We start from the raw sequence: 20,365 nt of genomic DNA, 5'->3' as shown, positions 1-20,365 counted from the left end.
CTCATTGCCTTGGCATTGCCTATACTTGGGAAACAAGCCTTCTCCTCCTATTGATACCAGACATCCTCTGCTACATATGCAGTTGAAGCCATGTCCCTCCATGTGTACTCATTGGTTGGTGATTTAATCCCAGAGAGCTCTGCGAGGTTTGGTTGGTTAATATTGTTGTTCTTCCTATGGAGTTGCAAACCCCTTTAGCTCCTTCCTTTTTCTAGCTCCTCCATTGGGGTCCCTGTGCTCAGTCCAATGGTTGACTAAAAGTATCTTTATGTATCAATAAGGTTCTGGCAGAGCCTCTCAGGAGACATCCATATCAGATTCCTGTCATAAAGTACTTCTTGGCATCAGCAATAGTGATTGGGTTTCTAAACCAATCACTTACCAAGGAGGTACTGTGTGACAGCCACTGGGCCAGGTCTTAAGTGTGGTAAGTGAGGCATCAGAGATGCTGGTGCCACAGAAAACACACTGGGAAAAGGAGCTATGTCCACCAACCGCGATCATATTCTGGCTAGAAAGCCCTACCTCACCAGGTTTTCTCCTCTGAATTAGTTACTTTTATGTAGTTCTGTCCAAAATCCCTATAAGTAATAACTCCAGGGAATAAAGATTTATTTTAGCTCACAGTTTCAGAGGAATCCTTAAAGTCATGTCTCCCAGAGAAGAGTCAATAACAAGCACCAGCAGAGTGCCTTATGTTTTGAAAATCCTTCAACATTCGCTGAACATACTTACGCAACAAATGTGAGAATAAAGTGTTTTCCCTGCAAGCTTCACAATAAATACTGAGTGTTTGATGCCATATTTTATTGAATATTGACTATGCCCTAAAATCTTTATATAGATCATGTCCTGCAAACTTCAAGCAAACCTTACATAGCAACTACTTATAGTCTCTTTAGTAGATGAATAAACCAAGAAATAGAATCCACGGAGTCTACATCTGGTAGCACCCATGCTTACTTCTCAGCACTATGCTGCTAAAAACTCATGGATAGAATGTTAGTTTAAAATTACTGTCAAATGAGGATATTTATTTATACCCATACAGTCATTTCTGATATGGTGATCATTGAAAGACCTCAGAGCTCAAGAAAACATGTATTTCAGAGACTGATAGACCAATGCACCTGATTGTGAATAATGCAAAATCCAAAAGCAAATTCCTAGTTAAAATATTATAGATCATTCTCAATTGCACTTTTACAGTAAACATGGCCACAAGGTTGGTTAATGTGATGGGCGGCATACAGTATTTATACTGATGGACCCAGTACTGGAAGGTTCCCATGTCACAGGAACAATATTCTAAGATGCATAAGGTTGGTTTTGAATATGTCTTTAAACGAGGGTTATAGCACAAAGTTTAGCAAGGGCTGTCCTGTGCTGGCATTTATTTCTTGGGTATATTTGAAATCACTTCACTCTTCTTCTAGGCTATTTAGGGAACCGTCAAAATATCATCCCGGCTTTATCCCATGAGCTACAGGCACAGAGCTGCTAAGCATTTTATCTCCTCTGACATTTGGTTTGAGGTGGCTTTTTCTAATTCTGGGTTTTTAATTAGGTCTATTGTGGTTCTCCAAAATGTGTAAAGGAAAACGCTTTTAATGATGCTGAATAACATTTACCTTCTAAGTCCCAGGCTTAGAATGCACACAAGGGCATCAAGCATCCATTGTATGTTCATATGTGTGGCTCATACTTTTCTGGAAAAATGTCATGGGGTGGTTTTCATCTCATATTCAAGTAGCATTTCATAATAAAACACAAAACTCTAAATATAGAAAAGCTGAATTCTGAGTAAAATTTCTTTCCCTAAAATCAAACTTGATTTGATAAAATCAGATAACTTCCAGTTCTAATTGACTCTTCCTCTTCCTTCTACTCAGTATTTGTTACATTGCAAATCCTGATCATATTGGTATTATCTTAGAAATCCTCTCCTCCTCTCCTCTCCTCTCCTCTCCTCTCCTCTCCTCTCCTCTCCTCTCCTCTCCTCTCCTCTCTTCTCCTTTTCTGTCCTCTCTCATCTTCCTCATTCCCCTATCCTTCTTCTCTCCTTCCACTGGAATTAGTTCAACAGTTAGTGAGTTAACTAGTCATCCCATAAACTATTTCTCCCACTGTAGGGCATTTTTTTCTACATTACTATGAAATAATCTTTAAACTCTGATTTTCACATCTCCAATCGAAAATAGTTCCTAGTTTACTGTTAGCCAAATGATTTTTAAATACACAAATTTCTTAGGCTAGCTTAATGTTTTAGAAAAATTGTAGATGAATATATTCTATTTCTACTTTTGGATCCTTCACAAGGCACAAGAATGCTGTAATTACATATAAGATTGTCCTATTGGACAAAATTAAAATAATTCCATCTTCTTTACCTGCGTTTGTGTTGTTCATTAAAGACCAGACTGTCAGCCATAAAATCTTCTCCCTGCTTCTAATCCCACAAGGTTCTATATGTCTTTCGACTAATGTGCTGCAATCTTTTGAAAAGTCTAAACAACCCTGTCCACGCTCTAGCATGGAAGTCTGCTGCCAAGAAAAGCCCTCTATCTTCTAGTTCATCTCTAAATTTCCATTCAACATCTTGTCCTGCTGAGACAATCTCTCTCCCTTCAGAATATTGTATTTTCTGATATCACTTCAGATGGTGACAATTCGTCTATCTCTCATGTGTTACTAGTATCACATGGAAGGGAGCTGTCCTCATGGCGCATCATTGCTGTCTCCAGCTACGTACCATGTTTCTTGGGAAATACCCCATCCTAAATTGTAAACTGTCAGTTTACACTACCCTTCACTACCTGACTGAAAATTACTTTCATTTCTTCATGAACATACAATTTCTCAAATACTCATTTGTCTTAAATCTTTGGGAAATGGGCATGTTACTAAATGTTCTCTGAAGCAAAACCTCTCAGTTTCTTGAGCATCTATCTCTCTAGTCTTCCATATCCTAATTTCTCCCATTTTACTATCATGGCTTAAAACTTGTTATTACAAGTATAGTCCTTTATTATCTTACTTTTCATTAAATTTGTTGTTTGACAATTTCATACATGGTTATAACACATGGTTATTTTGTTTTGTTGTTGTACTTTTTATTCACTTTACATCTCAGTCACTGTTCCCACTCCTGGTCCCTCCTTCCACAGTCCCTTCCCCATATCCCATCTCCCTCTACTCTGAAAGACCGGCATCCAACCCCCATATCCCCAAGCCCTGGCATATCAAGTCTCTGTGAGGCTGGGTGCTTCTTCTCCCACCACAGCCAAACAAGGCAGCCAAATTAGGGGAATAGATTTCACATACAGGCAGTAGTAGTTAGGGATAGCCCCTGCTCTAGTTCTTTAGGAACCAAGCTGCACATTTGCTACTTATGTACGGGGAAGCCTAGCTTCAGTCCATGTTCTTTGATTGATGATTCAGACTCTGAAAGCCTGTAAAATGGTCCAGGTTAGTTGACTCTGTTGGTCTTCATGTGGAGTTCCTATCCCCTTTGTGGCATTCAATGCTTTCTCCATTTCTCTTCCATAAGAGTCCCCAAACTCCATTCAATGTTTGACTGTAGATGTTTGCATCTGTCTGACTCAGCTGCTGAGTGGAGCCTATCAGAAGACAACCATGCTAGACTCCTGTCTGCAAGATAACAAAGTATCAGTAATAGTGTCAGAGATTGGTGCTTGCCCATAGGAGGAGTCTCAAGTTGAGCCATTTATGGCTTGGGCATTTCTCAGTTTCTGTTTCATTCCCTGGCCCTGATTTCTTGTAGGCAGAATAAATTTGAGGACAAAAGTTTTGGGGTGAGTTGAAATCCTTATTGCTCACTGGGATTCCTACCTGGCTAAAGGAGGTGGCCTCTTTAGGTTCCATATCCCCACTGCAGCTAAAGTTGCTCACGTTGATTCTTGGGAGCCTCCCCTATACAGCTCTCTGGCACATCCCCAAGATGCTCCCCACTCCACCCTCACCAGCTGCAAATTTCCACTCATTCTCATGGCTATCTGGACATCTTCCCTGTCTCTCCCCATATCTGATCCTGAAACCTCCCATATTCTCCTCCACATCCCCTCTATAACCCAGTTCTTTCCCTCTATCTCCCTCTTACAACTATTATATTTCTTTTTCTAAGTGAGATTCAAGCATCCTTGCTTGGGCTTTCCTTCTTGTTTGGCTTCTTTGGTCCTGTGAAGTGTAGTGTGGGTGTCCTGTATTTTATGGCTAATATCTACTTATAAGTGAGTACATACCATGCATGTCCTTTTGGGTCTGGGTTTTCTATATGACAAGAACTTCAAGTCTCTGAAGAAAGAAATTGAGGAAGATATCAAAAGATAGGAAGATCTCCATGTTCAGGGATCAGTAGGATTAACAGAGTGAAAATGGCCATCCTACCAAAAGCTGTCTATAGATTCAATGACATTCCCATCAAAATTCTAACACAATTCTTTACAGATCTTAAAAAACAATTCTCAACTTCATATGGTAGAAGAAAAACTGAGGTTAGCTAAAACAATCCAGATCAATAAAAGAACTTCTGGAGGTGTCACTCTCCCTGACCTTAAGTGGTAAAACAGAGAAATAGTAATTAAAAACTGCATGGTATAGATATAGAAACAAACAGGTTGATCAATGGAATCGATTGAAATCTCTGAAATAAACCCATGTACCTATGGACAGTTGTTTTCTTTTGACAAAGAAGCCAAAATCATACAGTGGAAAAAAGAAAGCATCTTCAACAAATGGTGCTAACTAGATGTCTGCATGTAAACGATGCAAAAAGATCCATATCCACCATCTTGCATAAAACTCGTTTTTTGTATCAAAGTGAATCAAAGACCTCAATGTAAAACTGGATACACTAAATCTAGCAGAAGTTTGTGAATAGCCTTGAACTTATTAGTACAGGAGACGACTTGCTGAACAAAACACCAGTAACTCAGGCTCTAAGAATGATGATTAATAAACGGGTCCTCATGAAACAGCAATGCTTCTGTAAGACAAAGAGGACAAAACAGCAGCCTACAGAATGGGAAAAGATTTTCACCAACATTACATCTGACAGGTTTACAAAGAACTCAAGAAGTTAGACACTAACTTCCAAGAATATCAAATACCCAGTTTAAAAATGGGGTACGGAACTAACATAGGAATGGGGTAATTCTCAACATAGGAATCTTGAGTGACCAAGAAGTATTTCAAGAAGTGTTCAAAGTCTTTAGTCATCAGGGAAATGCAAATCAATGACTCTGAGATTCCATTTATATCTGTCAAAATGGCTAAGATAAAAAGTGATAAAACATGCTGGCAAGGATGTGGAGAAAGGAGAACACTCCTCCATTGCTGATGCGAGTGCAAACTTGTACAACCACTTTGGAAATCAATTCAGTCGTTTCTCAGAAAACTGGGGATAGTTCTACCTGAAGACCCAGCTATGCCACTCGTGGCATATACCCAAAAGATGGCCCTATTCTACCACAGGGACACTTGCCCAACTATGTTCAAAGCAGCTATTCATAATAGCCAGAAACTAGAAATAATCTAGATGTCCCTCATCTGAAGAATGGAAAAGAAAATATGGTGTATCTATACAATGGAACACTATTCAGCCAGTAAAATCAAGGACATCATAAAGTTTGCAAACAAATGAATGGAACTGGAGAATATCATCCTGAGTGAGGTAACCCAGACCCAAAAGTTTATAACACATTTTAATTACTTTCTCCTCCATCCTCTCTCATCTTCCCCCAACTATGGTCAAAACCACTTCCTCTCTGATGATCTTGTTTTTACATTCAGGTCTTTTTGTTTTATTTTTACTGAGTTTTACCAGGGACATCAGAGTGATGATAGGTATGGAATTATCTAGTGACACATGATGGGTTCACCAGAGGGCAGAACTGAAACAATGATTTCCATTTTTCTTGCATCCTTTAGTAGCCATGAGTTCAGCATGGACACCTAAGGCTTTGTGATCTCTTCCCCCATTCATAACAGGATGATGCCAGTAGTGATCTTGTGCAGACCCAGTGTAAGCAGTTATGATGGTTTTGTCATACCCAGGAAATGATTTCACAGCCCTACTCCTTGTCTTCCAACTCTAATATACGTTTGTCTTTTCTTGATGATATTTCTTGAGCCTTATAGGAGGTAGTTTAAATGTCATTAGATATAAGCATTCCACTGTTCCTAACTCCAGGATCTTCAGCAGCCATGCATCATTAGGGTATCTCTAGCTACCTAATTTCTCTCAATCTCCCTGAAATGTCTTAATGTCTCCACTTTTCACTTTGGAACCATTAAGCAAGTGAGCCTACCATCACCCTACCCACCTTAAGTCTTCTCTTGTTTTCTTGTCCCTCTTATATGGTATGGAGAATAACCACAATATCTTCTGAAACATAAACTCAACCCATTTTCCTTTTCATCCTAACATGCTATTCTTTGGGCTAAGTTGCTATTGTGTTTAAAACCATCCTTTGCAATTTCTGCCCTCTCCTGATCCGTTTACTCATGAGCCAGAATGCAGCTGAATAAAAGCAAACTTATAGTGATGTATCTCCCTTTAAACATATTCCTGCTTATGAAAATGTTTATAAGTTTTGAGATATTAATGAGCACTGGCATTCATGCTCTGCTTTCCTAGCCCATCGACTTCCCACCCTTCTACAGATTGGGTTCACACTTCTTTCTTTGCACCCATAGTATTTCATCTTCCACACTCACTTTCAGCTAATGAATTTGGTTTCAGCCATACCAAGAAGTTCAGTAAGATTCACCAGTTTCCCCATCTGTTCTACCAATAGCTATAATTATGTACTATGTCGTCCTTCTTATTCCAGGAAGTAATTGCCACAGTTTCTATCCAAACCCAAACTATCCACATGTGAGCTATATCTTATTCCCATATATCTTTCCAATATTTACCTAAAAATTCTATTTTCTCCAGGATATCCATTCTGATTTTTTTCTATCTAATCATCCCAAACATATTATTTTTACATCTTATTTTTCCAACTTATTACAACAGCTCATGATACCACTTTAACAAGCTCCTACTCTGTTTCCATTTTATTACTTCATTCTTCAACAAATCTTACATGAAATATTTGTATTATCTATGATTCCTTATATTCTCTCTCTTTTTAATGTGTGCTGGTGGGGCCCTGGAGATTGTACTCGGGACATACCTTATCACCAATCTATATACTCAGCCCACTTCTTTTTTTATTACTTTTATTTTTCTACAGTCCAGTCATTATTCCCTCCTGGTCCATCCCTCCCACAATTCCTCATCCCATTCCTCCTTCCCCTGTCTCCAAGAGGATGTCCCCACACCCTCCTACTAGGCCTTCCCCACTCCCTGGGGCCACTCCTATGAGGCATGTATTCCTTCAATTACTAAAATAGTTCTTGTCAATCTCACCAATGTTTCCCATACTGGTACATGTACAAATCATTTCTAATTTTTTTATTTTGACTAAGCAGCCTCATTCGTCAGAGTTGAGCACTCCCTCCACTGCATACTCTTTCGTTCAGTGTATTCTTTTGAATTTCTTCATAGTTCCATAGCTGCTCCTTTGTAAGAACTCTCTCTACCTTGTTTGCCTCTTGAGTTTGTAATCCAGAGCTGAAAGTTTTGTGTTTTTTTTCAACTAGACTGGATTCTTTAATTAATATGTCTTTTGATAGCTTTTTGCTATCAAAGTTATACTTTTTGACAATAATTCTCACATTCATATCATATATTTATTTTTGTTTTGCATGTATGGGCATTTTGCATCATGCATGTCTGTGTACCACTTTGTGTGCCTGGCGTCTATGGTGGCCAGAAGTGAGCATCAGATTCCCCAAAACTGGAGTTACAGATGGCTATGAGCACCACAAGGGTGCTACGAATTGAAATCACATTCTCTGGAAGAGCATTCAGTGCTCTTAATTGTGGAGACATCATGTAGCACCTGATATAACTATCTTAAGTCCTTGTAACCAACTCTCATGTTAACACATACACTTTCAAGTCTAATACATATCAACTTAACCTGCACACATCTTTCCCTAAAAGGCATCGTATTAAGACTAATCTCCACACAAATTAACTCAACAAATCTTCACATTGCTCAGGCCAGAAATCTTGAGTTATGTTGGGTTTTTACCCCTTGTTCCTTAACCAATTTCTTCAAAAAAAATTGTAATAGAGAATACAATGACCTCTCCCATATGCCTGATTGTCACGAAGCCAGGTCATCTTCATTGTCTCCTAACAAAGTCATAGAAACTCATGTCCATGTCAGTTTATTCACCCACATCAATTAAAATAGAAAACATACATCCTTAAATGGTGAATAGATCTTTCCAATATGGCTGTTCTCACCTGTCTGATATTACTTTTCTTTCCCAGACTTAGTATGTTCTAGCCTCACTGACATAGCTTTCTCCTGAATGTACTGAGGACATTTGGGCTTAGTGTTCTCCCCACCAGAAATGCTCTTATTCTCCCAGTTGCTTCTAAATTAGCACCAGTCTCTTCCAAGTCTTCCTTTTATCAGCAAAGTTCAACTGTAACCTTTCTATCTTCTGATCATTCTTCCCTCTAGTTTTTGGTCCCAGTACTTTAGCCTCAAACTTTATCTGAATTTTCAGATAAGGTTCAATAACTTAGTGTATTGTTTATTGTTAATATTCCCTGTTAAAGAAACTCAACAAAGAAAGATACTTGCTTGTGTTTTCTGAGTATTCTAATATTTAGTTAATAGTTATTAGATAAATGTGTTAGTAACCTGGTCAATCAATAACTAAGAGTGTCTATTCATCAAAAACACTAACAGCTAGATTTATGGGCATTCTTGACCATACACAGCCATCATGATGATTAAACATGGCTTTAATCGTAGCCTTTGGAAACCTTAGCCAAGTGGATCACAAGTTTAATTCTCACCCAGGTGAGAACCTGTATCAAAGAAAAAAAGGAGAAATAAACAAACACTATGAAAATGGAAATTTTAAGATAATGGGGACATTATACATGTTTTGCACTGTGTGTATTTGTCTTACACTTTGTCTTTCCTTTCTCAATTTTGAGTGAAAATTAACAGTAGAGGCTGGCAAGATGACTCAAACACCATGTCTGATACCCTAAGTTTGCTTCTGGGATTCCCACATGCCGAAAGGAGAGAACCAACTCCTATAAGTTTTCCTCTGAGCTCCACATACATGCTATTACATGTACATGCCCACAAACACACATACATCAAATAAATACATACATACACACATACATAAATACAGTGAAATATAAAGTAAAAGTTTGTCCAGAGAGGAAATATCCCTTTTGAGGTGAGATAATAGCTCTTTAAGAACTATGTTGAACTTTGTTTTACTCTTTGTTAATAAGAAAGCTATTTGCTATGCATATAATAATCAATATCCAATGATATAAACTTAGCTCACGCAAAAGCGTAGTGTGATATTAGGCTCAAGCAGATTTGTCACGTTATAGGTATTTTCTAGTGTATTTCTATTATGATCAAAACAGAAAGATAATTTCTTTGATTTCAAATAATTTTAAAGCCAAACCTGTCTTTACCTAAACATCTGCTATGTAATGCTTTAACCTCAAGGTTTGTGTGATCATCTATAGTTTGTAAATGTGTTTTGAGGACTACATGAGCCATAGGGTATATTTATTATTTTGTAAAATATTCTGGATCTTTACTTGTCAATTGTTTTCCTCATTTTTACCCTTTCCTGACAGAGGAAGTGTGAATAATTCATTTAGCTTCTCCTTATATAAACTGACGGTGGCATTTAATCCTAGTGCAAAGTTTTGGGTTCTCCACTCTGAAGGCTGCCCTTTCAGGGCATCATTTGCATAACAAGTGCTTTGGTGTAAGGAGCAAGATCCTGATCTGGACCTGGGTTTATGCTCATCTCATCCTCTGCATCCGTGGTAACATCTTTTCCTGAGCCTGTGTTTTCCTCACTGCATTCTGTTGTCTCTGGAGCCCATCCCCGCCATGTTTCTCCAAGACTCCTGACCCTCTTGTCTTCACGTGGGCCTCACTAACTCAGTCTCAGTCCGCCTCCTGCCATACTTGGTTTCACTGTTTCTCAAATCCCATCAACCCCTCACCTTAATTAGAGCATTATGGGAACAATTAAACGTTGCCTCCTTAGTGCTAGAAATCTGACTAGCTTATTCTCTCATGGGCCTTCACACTTGATTTCCTACAAAGGCCTCTTTCATCTCTGTAGACTCCACTCACATTTCCCAGCAGGGCTTTTTCTTCCCACAGCACGGCCAGTGAATGAGCTGACTCAGGACTTCAGCCCAGTCTTCACTGGGTACTGGGTTGTTTATTTGCTTTATGATGACATTAGTTAAGTTAGCATAAATATCAATTTCCCAATCAAAGTAAGAGCCCTGGGTAATATTAGATCTATTTCATGATATTTTCTTTATCTACTAGCCTTCTACATCAAAACTTCATTATTTCTAATGAATGAATACCATACCCTAATTTCATCCATACTAAGAACTAAAAATTGAGATTCTTAATGAACTTCTGAATTAGTAATACAAAGATGCATTGTACATTGTGTCTCTGGAGAGCTACACACATGACAAATCTAAGATTCTTGCTGTGGGTATTTTAAGGCATATTTTAATGAATTATTGCTAATAATTTGAAGAACTTAATTTTACTTTAAGATTAGTACATTAGTTCTTGCATTTTTAATAACCACAAGATATGCTATTCTTTCATGAGAACTCTAATCTCTATTATTCATAAATTACATATTCCAAATCAGATAAAGTAATGTTAAAAACTGCAATCCTAGAACTTATTGTGGCAGAAAAAAATGGTTCTGCTGCCCACATAGGTCAGTTGACACGCTGGTAGGTTTAGCAGTTGAAAAACAAAACAAAGCTAGTCAGATTTCTATCACTAAGGAGGCCATGTTTAATTGTTTCCATAGTTTTCTAATCAAGGTGTTTATGAGCAACAATTTAAGCAAAGATGGATACTGAAATAAAAACCAAATGAAACATGAAACTGAACTAAAATATCAGGGCAAAACGTAAACACAAAGAGAGCTAGACTGTGAGGAAATTATGAAAAAGGAGGAAAAAATAATGTGTTGTTGTAGTAGCTCGGGTTCTGGGGAAAGTAGCCCTGGAATGGACCCTTGAAAGACAGAGCTGTTTTATCCTTGCAGGTGACTTTGTAAAGGATGGGGACCATTGTTTCGTGCATCCCTTTCACTGCACAAATAGGACCAAACCGCAGCACATTCAAGACAAGTTAGTAAACTCCAAGTTTTTAAAAGTTTCCTGATCAAGTAAAGATATCATTTAAATACAGTGTCAGTACATGTGTATATAATTCAAATTATATTAATTTAATCTTTTGAGTATAGTGAGATAGCTCGCTCACCAGTAAAAATGCTGCTTGCTGAGTACATTCAAGGCTCCTTAATACCACAATAACTAAATACAAATAAAAAAGAGAGCCATTAGCTCTGAGGGTTGGAAATGGTGTCAGGTTGTGGTGTTTCATGTTGCTAAATGACATGTTAGTGTTCCTCTACTCCTTCTGTGTACCTGATCCCAAAAGCAGAACCATGCTCTTTACTGAAACACGTCTTGGTGCTGAAACTCTGTTCCTACTCACTCTGGTTCCACTATCATCAGTGATCTCTCCAGACTGTGAGCAATGGAAAGACAGTGAGGACAATTCACTTCTGTGGCAATAAAGCATCTTCTGGTTATTGTGTGGCTTTCCTCTCAGTCATATAATTTTGAAAGATCCTTATGTACAAACTTTATTAGCTGTATAGATGTTGTTGTAAAATTATATAAAATGGCTTTCTTTTATCCCTACTAGATCCTGCACCACAGTGCCTTAAGATATCTGCTAGATATCTTGCCAGAAACACACATCCCAATTCCGTGGCAGCCCAGTGTCTCTAGCTGCCGCACACTGGCTTAAACTTAAATCGCTACATGAAAGAACACACAACACAATAACCTCTGATCCAATTGATAAGATATAATTGCCCACCTAAACAGACAAAGCCCTGTACACATCCATCCCTCAATATTCATAACAACCTGTAAATACACAGAGTGGAATCTTAACGTCAGCCTCTATGTCCTCTCCACAGCTTCTCTCCTCCTACTTCCAGTCTCCTCCTCTTCCTTCAAACTTTTCTCCCGCCCATCCTTTCTTCTTGTCCAATGACAGGCTTCATTCTATCTTGTACCTGCCTTCCCCTGCCTAGTGAAATCATCCCACGACACGCATAGAGAATTTTTACTTCTACTTGGCTGTCTGAAAACATGACTCCTTTGAAAAACTATTCAACTAGAGCTGGGAAAACCCCTCATTCTCAAGAAATTGTATTCCTATCTTTAGCAACTAACAAGTCTACCTTTTTAAAAGGTAGACTGGGATTTTCCTTTGTGAATTATGATAGAGAGAGAGGAGGAGAAAATAAGCTGTATTTAGACAAATGCTAGGTTAATAAATAGACTAGAAGATAAATAGATGTGATAGGAACTGATATAGAGATAGTTAGATGATATAGATGATAGATGGATAGATAGATAGATAGATAGATAGATAATAGATAACAGATAAGTTGAAGTATACTGTCTTTTTTTAAAATGAGTAGTGCTCAGAGTTTATAAATACAATATATTTGACAATTATCAGATAGCCACTTGGTAGCACAAAAGAATTCATTCCATTTTTTTCTTGTACAATATGTGCAACAGGTTTAAAATGTTTAGAATGATTAAATGCATTTACTGTATTCAGCATTACTCAACTTTATTCTAAAGTCGCTTTCCCTTTCAGGCCTTCACTGTGAGAGACCTAGCAGCAAAGAAAGCAATCCTATCCTTTCCTTGAAGAGAAAGGCTATTGGTGTATTTTAAATGCTTGTGTGTGTTATGTGTATGTGAAAATATTGAACTTGGTCCCACTAATATATACAATTTGTATTAATAAAAAATTGAATATTAAACTATGTAAAATTCTTATATGAACTCAGATCAGTGGTCATAGGCTCATTTTCAGGACATAAATATTAAAAGCTATTAGAAAAACACGTTTAGTGACCATGCACTGTTGGTCAGTATAGTAGTAGAAAGAGTTGTTAGAGTGAGTGTACAGGTTAACAAGGAGACTGCATAGGACTTGTCTCTAAGGATTGCTCTAAGACACTTCATGTGACAACTCAGAGAAGAAAGTAAGTTTTGACCAACACTTTGCAATTGCAGAACACTAATAAAGAATGAAGACATGTAACATATTCAAGAATAAGAAGCTTTGCCCCCACTGTAGACAACCAGCTCTCTGGCATCAAGACATGGATGAGCGTATATGGAGATGAAAATGGAGAATCTCCCCAAAAGGCCTCATCATACTGTGTTCCCTCTCATCACATGGTCAATGCTGAGTCTTGCTTTCTTCCACTAATTCATCCATTGTAATATGTCTCTTGTTGTGAATCTGCATTGGTTCTCCGGGCACCAGGACCAGTGACTTTCTTCACTTAGAGCCTCAGACCTTGATGCCAGTGTAGAAAGTTTTCTATCCAGGTCTGAGACTTTTTAGCTGTCTAGAATTCCTAAATGAATCCTGTGAATAGAACTCACTTTCTGGGTTAAAGTCGTCTGGACTTCCCAAAACTAATTCACATGAAAAATGAAGAGTTTCCAAGAAGTTGACACTCATCTTTGGCACTTGGGAATCATTGGGAAGGCAAGTTCTGACACCATCTATTTGCTCCTGACTACATTCTAACTGATCTCCCTCCCATAAAAGTCATCTCTCTACCTTAGCACTCAAATTCTGCATCGGTATGCCTCTTATTTTCAAGAAGGAAAAACCTTAAGTTCTAACTGCTATTTTGATAACCTCTTCTTTCTGGGAACTGATTCAATTACTTTTTCATTTAAAAAAAAATCCATTGTTCAAGTTCTGTTGAAGTCATGGCAAAGCTTTTTATTTTAAGAGAAAAATGTTACTTAGTAAATTAACCATTCCATCAAATGTTACATCAGTCAAGTGTTACTAGCATATTTCTATCGTATTGTTAAGAAGGAGGTAGCTTGTTACGTTCCAAAATTGCAAGTAATATTTCTCTCTAATAAGTTACCTATCAGCCTAAAAGAAAACAATATGACAAAATAGCAACTATGCCTCTCCATTAAAGAAAAGAAATGGCCAGTGCAGAATGAGCCAAGAAGTGCTTTTCCATTTCTCTGGAAACTCCACACTAATGTCCAAGACACTAGAGCTATGCAAAACATGAAAGAGCCCATCTTGACTTCTAGAAGATAAATGTTCCTATATGAGATTATGACAACAGCAAAGTAATTTCTGAACACCTATTGTTTCCTTTGGGAATAACTTGGTTGTACTATGTCTATGTATTTACTTACAACATAATTCCACCTGATGCCACCTGTTTATTTGAGCAAAAACAGAGGAGCACATTTAACACCAACCGTAATTCGGTGTGCACACCAACAACGTGAGAGCTCTTCAGCCCACTTAGGCAAGGAGACTGACTACACAGCTGCAAAGAAATCACATGGCAGACTGAAATCACACAGAATAGCACTATCCAAACCACTGCCTCAGTAGGATACGCATGATAATCTAAATTGAAAAGTAAAACTTTGCACTCCAAAAGCTTACCTGAATTTTCTTCCATGTTTTTGTGTCATAAAGAATAATTATTTTGTTTGTACTGTAGGTAGGTCCTAATATTTTGTGTATCTTTATTTTCATGTGGCTCAGTGGTTTTTAAAGTTATTAAATGGGCTTTAAGTTATTAAATGGTCTGTTTTACTCATTTCCACTATAGTTACATTGTGTACTAAATGTACCAAGAATTTTTAATCTATGGCATATACATGGAAAACATAACTGTGTTATTAATTCACTAGAAACCTCTTGCCCCTATAAAATACATTTTACTTAGAAGTGTCCCACAATGGAAAACCAAACATCATTGTTAACTTATTCTCTTGTATTAGTGCAAAAGAGTGGATTCATGAATGACCCCTAAAAGAAATTTCAATATGCTTCATAAACGTGGTAATTATTTCTCATCATCTCTACTTTCCCTTCTGAACATAATCGTTTGGTCACAGAGTATTAATTTGAAGGGAAGAATGTAGACTAAAATCAGACTGGAGAGACAATTAAATCAATCAGTAAAGTATCAATTTAGCAACCATAAGAACCTGGGTTTGAATCCCAGAACCAGCATTAAATATTTTTTAAATCGAAGATGGTAGTACACATTTGAAACCCCATCATGGGGAAACAGACTTGGTCTCCCTGGCCAGCCAGCTCACCTACTTGGCATGTTCCAAGCCAATGAGAGACAATGTCTGAATAAATAGGTGGTTGGAAGAACAACACCTAAGTCTGGCCTACAGCTGATGTATAAATATGCATACATATACATACACATATGTAAAAAATTGTACATTTAAATCACACAGATACAAAGTGATGTGCCTAATGTTTGCAATTGCATTCAATTCTAGCACCAAACATAGTAATAATATACTCCTTTAACAGTTTTATAAGACATCTAAGCTATATAAGTTGGTAGGAAGAATAGAAGTTTTCTCCTTTACTCCAAAGAAATTACTACCTGAACTATATTTAGAGACTTTTGTCTCTGGATCATTTTGTTATAGGAAGAGCATTGCTTGAAAAAAGTTAGTGATAGTGAGTAAGTCCAAACCTGTACTAAAATGAGAGCCCGGTAGAATATAGGCACAGCTTGGTTTGTTGATAAAATTTGAAGCTGTGAAGATGTTAAAGAGCTTAATAACCCCCCTTCAAAGTTGTTTAAGAGAAAGTTTCACCATCCCTGTAAACAGGTTGAGGAAAAATGATTTCATATTACAACACTATCCATCCCACAGAGTTATACAATCTTTTGAAAAGATCAGGAGCCATTATATCATTATATTTTTTTCAAACATTAGTGAAACATATAAGCTACAGTAATGACTGGCCTGGCAAGATATATTTATGGTTCCAATAATGTCATGAATCTCACAGGAGTAACCAAACACTTTGTGCTTTGATTTAAAGCTCATTCCACAAAATAGAATTGTAGCATTCAGCATAGCTCCAGGAATGGACCTGAGTTGGACATTGTGAGAATGAAGAAAAGATAGACTCATGGAAAAACTGTCCTTGGGTGGCCCGGTGTCTCTGATGGACAAGGCTCAGTATCCTGCAAACTCAGCATGCTTAGTACATGCAGGTGAACATGGAAGCATGGCCATTACAGCTGAACAAGGAGATAAAACTCTAACACACAGATAAACGAGGAGTTGAGGTTTATGGTATATACCTGTATCGAGGAAACAGGTTTATCTAATCTCCACTGGGTTGGTCTCTGTAGGGGAGCAGTCTTCAGGTTATAAGTATTCTGAGGTTGATGGACATTTTCTGCACACACTGTCAACACAGACACTCAGACCAGAGGAAGGTTTTGATATCCCTCTGAGACTCAACACTAGGGAGAAGGCTTTACCATTTTCCCATAGATCAAAGGCTAGGTAGGGTCTTTGACATGGCTGTCCCCATGTCAACAATAGAGTCAGAACTTCACTGACTCGGGACATCCTATGCTGCTTACAGGGAAGTCATTCCTGGCTTTGCAAACTGAGCCAAGAACACCTGACTACAGGGGCGGATCTACTTCTAATGCTTTGTTAAACAAAAATAATACCAGTGCCTGTTAAAGCCCTAACCTTATACCATAGATTGGTGCACCTCTCAATTTGTATCAGTAAAGCTTCCTTTTGCAATAGAGAGTTGTTAATGTAGAGACTCACCACTTGTCTAAGTATAGAGAATAAGTAATTGTGGAGTTCTCAACCCTAAATAGGAACCTGTGGTAATTTGAATAGAAATAGCCCCTTAGACTCATGTATGTGACTACTAAGCCCATAAAAAGTGGCACTAGTAGGAGGTGTGGCCTTTTTGGAGGAAATATGTCACTGTGGAAGCAGTCTTTGAGGTCTTATATGCTCAAGCTAGGACTAGTATAGCAGTCTGTCCCTGCTGCCTGCAGATTAAGATGTAGAACGTTTAGTTCCTTTTCCAGTACCATATCAGCCTGCACCTTACCAGATGCCGTGTCTCCCACCATGACAGTGATAGTCTAAATCTCTGTACTGAAGGTGAGCCCCAATTAAAGGTTTTCCTTGTAAGAGTTACCATGGTCATGGTGATTTTTAACAGCAATAAAATCCTAACACGATATCTGTATAACACACACACACACACACACACACACACACGTCTCCACTATCATCTTACAAGAGGGAGCATAAAGATTGTAAGAGCCAGAGGCTGAGGAAGATAGTGTTTCCCGGATATGAAAAGGCCATGGCATACATGAATTAGCTACATCTATGGTTGACTACCTAAGAATTGCATAAGATAAAGCCAGTCAAAATGTCAATATGGATGAGGGAGGGGCTCATGATGTCCTACCCCTAGTTAAGGAGTATTCGCATTTGATGACTGCTAGAAGTTAGGAGGGTCAGTTTTCTTCAGAAGCGTGCCCCTGGTAGGATGCCTGTGCTCAGTGGACATAATAGAAGCACTAACTAGACATTAGATTCATTAGACATTAGGTTAGAAAAAGTTGACATTGAGTTAGGAGGCAGATGATATGAGTAGAGGGTCTGAGAAAAGTTGAAGGAGTATGGGGAATAAATATCACGAAAATACATTTTATATATATGCGTGAAAATCACAAATCATAAATTAAAAATTTACTTAAAATATCATTCTCAGGGGAAAAAGCCAGCCATTAAATACAAGGTAAGCATGAGAAGTTTCTCTTCAGCTTTTAAAGGTAAGATATGTCCACATTCTTTGAGAGTACCTCTATCTACATCAAAGTGTACCCATGGTGAACAAAGACCCCAAAAGTAGAAACTTGGTGAATTACAGACTTTTGAGGGTGACGGCCTATTTGTGTGGCTGGAGAGATGCTCAGTGGTTATGGGTACTTGCACCATAGGGACCTGATTCTGGATACAGCATCTGTGTAAGACAGCAGAAGTAGCTGTGTGCCTGCTGCTCCAGTACTGTATGTAAGAGAGGGAGACCAGAGGATTTCTGTGCGCTCTGGCTTCCAGCCCACAGAAATCACAAGCCCTGTGTTCAGAGACCCTGATTCAAATGAGTAAGAGGAACAGTGATAGTGAAGGGCACCAGAGGCCTTTCTCTGGCTTCTGTTCACATGCAGTGGCATTCATACCTACATGTACCTGTGTGTAGCACACAAATTGTACATACATTTCACACATATACCACACTTGGAGACACATATACCAAAAAATAAGTATAATTATCTTTCACTTTTCAAGTTTTTAAAAAATTTTAGACTTACTTTATATGTGTTCCTATTTGCCTGCATGTGTACCACATGAATGGTGGTGCCCACAGAGGTCACTAGAGGGCACTAGACCCTTTGAAACTGGAGTTACAGATGATTGTGAATCACCATTTGGGTGTAGAAAACCCTATCTAAATCCTCTATAAGAATAAGATATCCTCTTAACCACTGAGACATCTCTTCAGCTCCACTTTAAAAAAACAAATTTAATAGCTCTCAGCTGGCATCATTAAATGAAATTATAAACTGAAGAATAAATTAACAAAATATCCTATCCGTTGGTGTGCATTATAATTTCCTCCTTAACCGCAGCTTCCATGGTTTGAGCTTTTCCATGGTTTGAGTTATGTGTGGTCAAAAGTGGCCCATAAATATTAAATGGAAAATTCCAGACATAAACAATTCATAAGCCACACATTGCACACCATTCTGAGTAGCATTAGGAAATAAGGCATTCAGTTCTGTTCCTTCTGGACCATGAATCATCATGTTCAGTACATCCATTACTGATCTAAGAGATCACTTGTCTTGGTTCCATAGTGCTGGTGTTTTCAGTAATCCCTGTTTTATATTGAAATGGCCCCAAAGTATAAGTACAGACAGACAACAAGGCAGAAAACACAGACAGATCAATTCTAGTACTATACAACAACACTGCAGTGTGTGGGGAAAACACAGAGCATACAAAGGTTCTTATGAAGGGTTTCCAAAATCCACACTAGGGGGTCTTGAAACAGACTCCTAGGGGTAAGGAGAACTGCTGTAAAGAGTGCTTATAAACTGCTACAAGCAACATAACTCCCCTTTTAAAAGCATCACAAATGATCTCCCTGGGATGCTAAATTAGAATCACAGGCAGTGATATATTTGAGGGATCTTACAGAGGTCTAAATTTACAATGTAAATAGAAGAATTGTAAATGCATCACAGGTTGCATTGTTCCCTTTATGAAAACTTTGTGATTTTCCCCTTTCCATAACTTGTTTTACTTTTCTTAGGCCACCTCCTGTATCCTATGCTTGATGCTAATACCATGGTGCTAAGATTTGATAACACGTGCACTCCTAAATGCTAATGAAAAAACATCCCATCATGTAACAGGAGTAAATTTCCTCACAACCCTGAAGCTGCAGAAAAATGTATTGGTGTACCTCATAAAGCTAATTCTACCTAGTAGTAAACTGAAATAATCATGGGGCTATGCATCTAAGAAATAAATGTGAAAATTATGTACACTCATGTGTGTCATTAAGGGAAGTGGACTCTGAAGTATCGTGTATATAAGAGTCTTTTAGAACAACTATAACATAAAGATTACTGAATAACAGGAGAAATGTACCCTATTAGGCCCCAAGTTTGTAATTCTCAAAGTCAACGTTTTAATTATCATTTGATTTTCATAATATTCAAGTTGGCATCCTTGCCCCTGAAAGGTATGAATTCTACTGAAGTTTCCTTCTCAGGACAGAAAAGAATATTGGGAACTCTATTCCTCACCTTGTGTTTGTTACGATAGTGCCATGAACATCATAAATTGTTTATTTAAACTTCAATAATCTTTGTGTCATTTACATTAAATCTGGTGTGTCCATGGAAATTCTGAAATAACGGAGGAAACACAAGAATCCTGACACAGTGGGCTTTCTAGAAACAGAAGAAAGATAACCATTTTTAGCAGGTGACATTTAGAGAACTCATAATTGGGGTCTTTCTTGGAGTCCGGAATTTGGCTTAAAGTGAAGTAAACTTCTCTCTCACTTTTAGCTTGAACTTCTAACATCTATTTACAAAGCCACATTCAAATGTTGCCTGCCAACCACTGCTCTCCCCATCCCAGAGTTTCTATACTTTCAGATGAGCAAACTAGAAAGCAACGGGGTTAAGTAAGATT

Source organism: Rattus rattus, chromosome 7 (assembly GCF_011064425.1).
Source record: "Rattus rattus isolate New Zealand chromosome 7, Rrattus_CSIRO_v1, whole genome shotgun sequence".
Classification (NCBI taxonomy): Eukaryota; Metazoa; Chordata; class Mammalia; order Rodentia; family Muridae; genus Rattus; species Rattus rattus.
Note: the sequence above shows the minus strand (reverse complement) of the source record.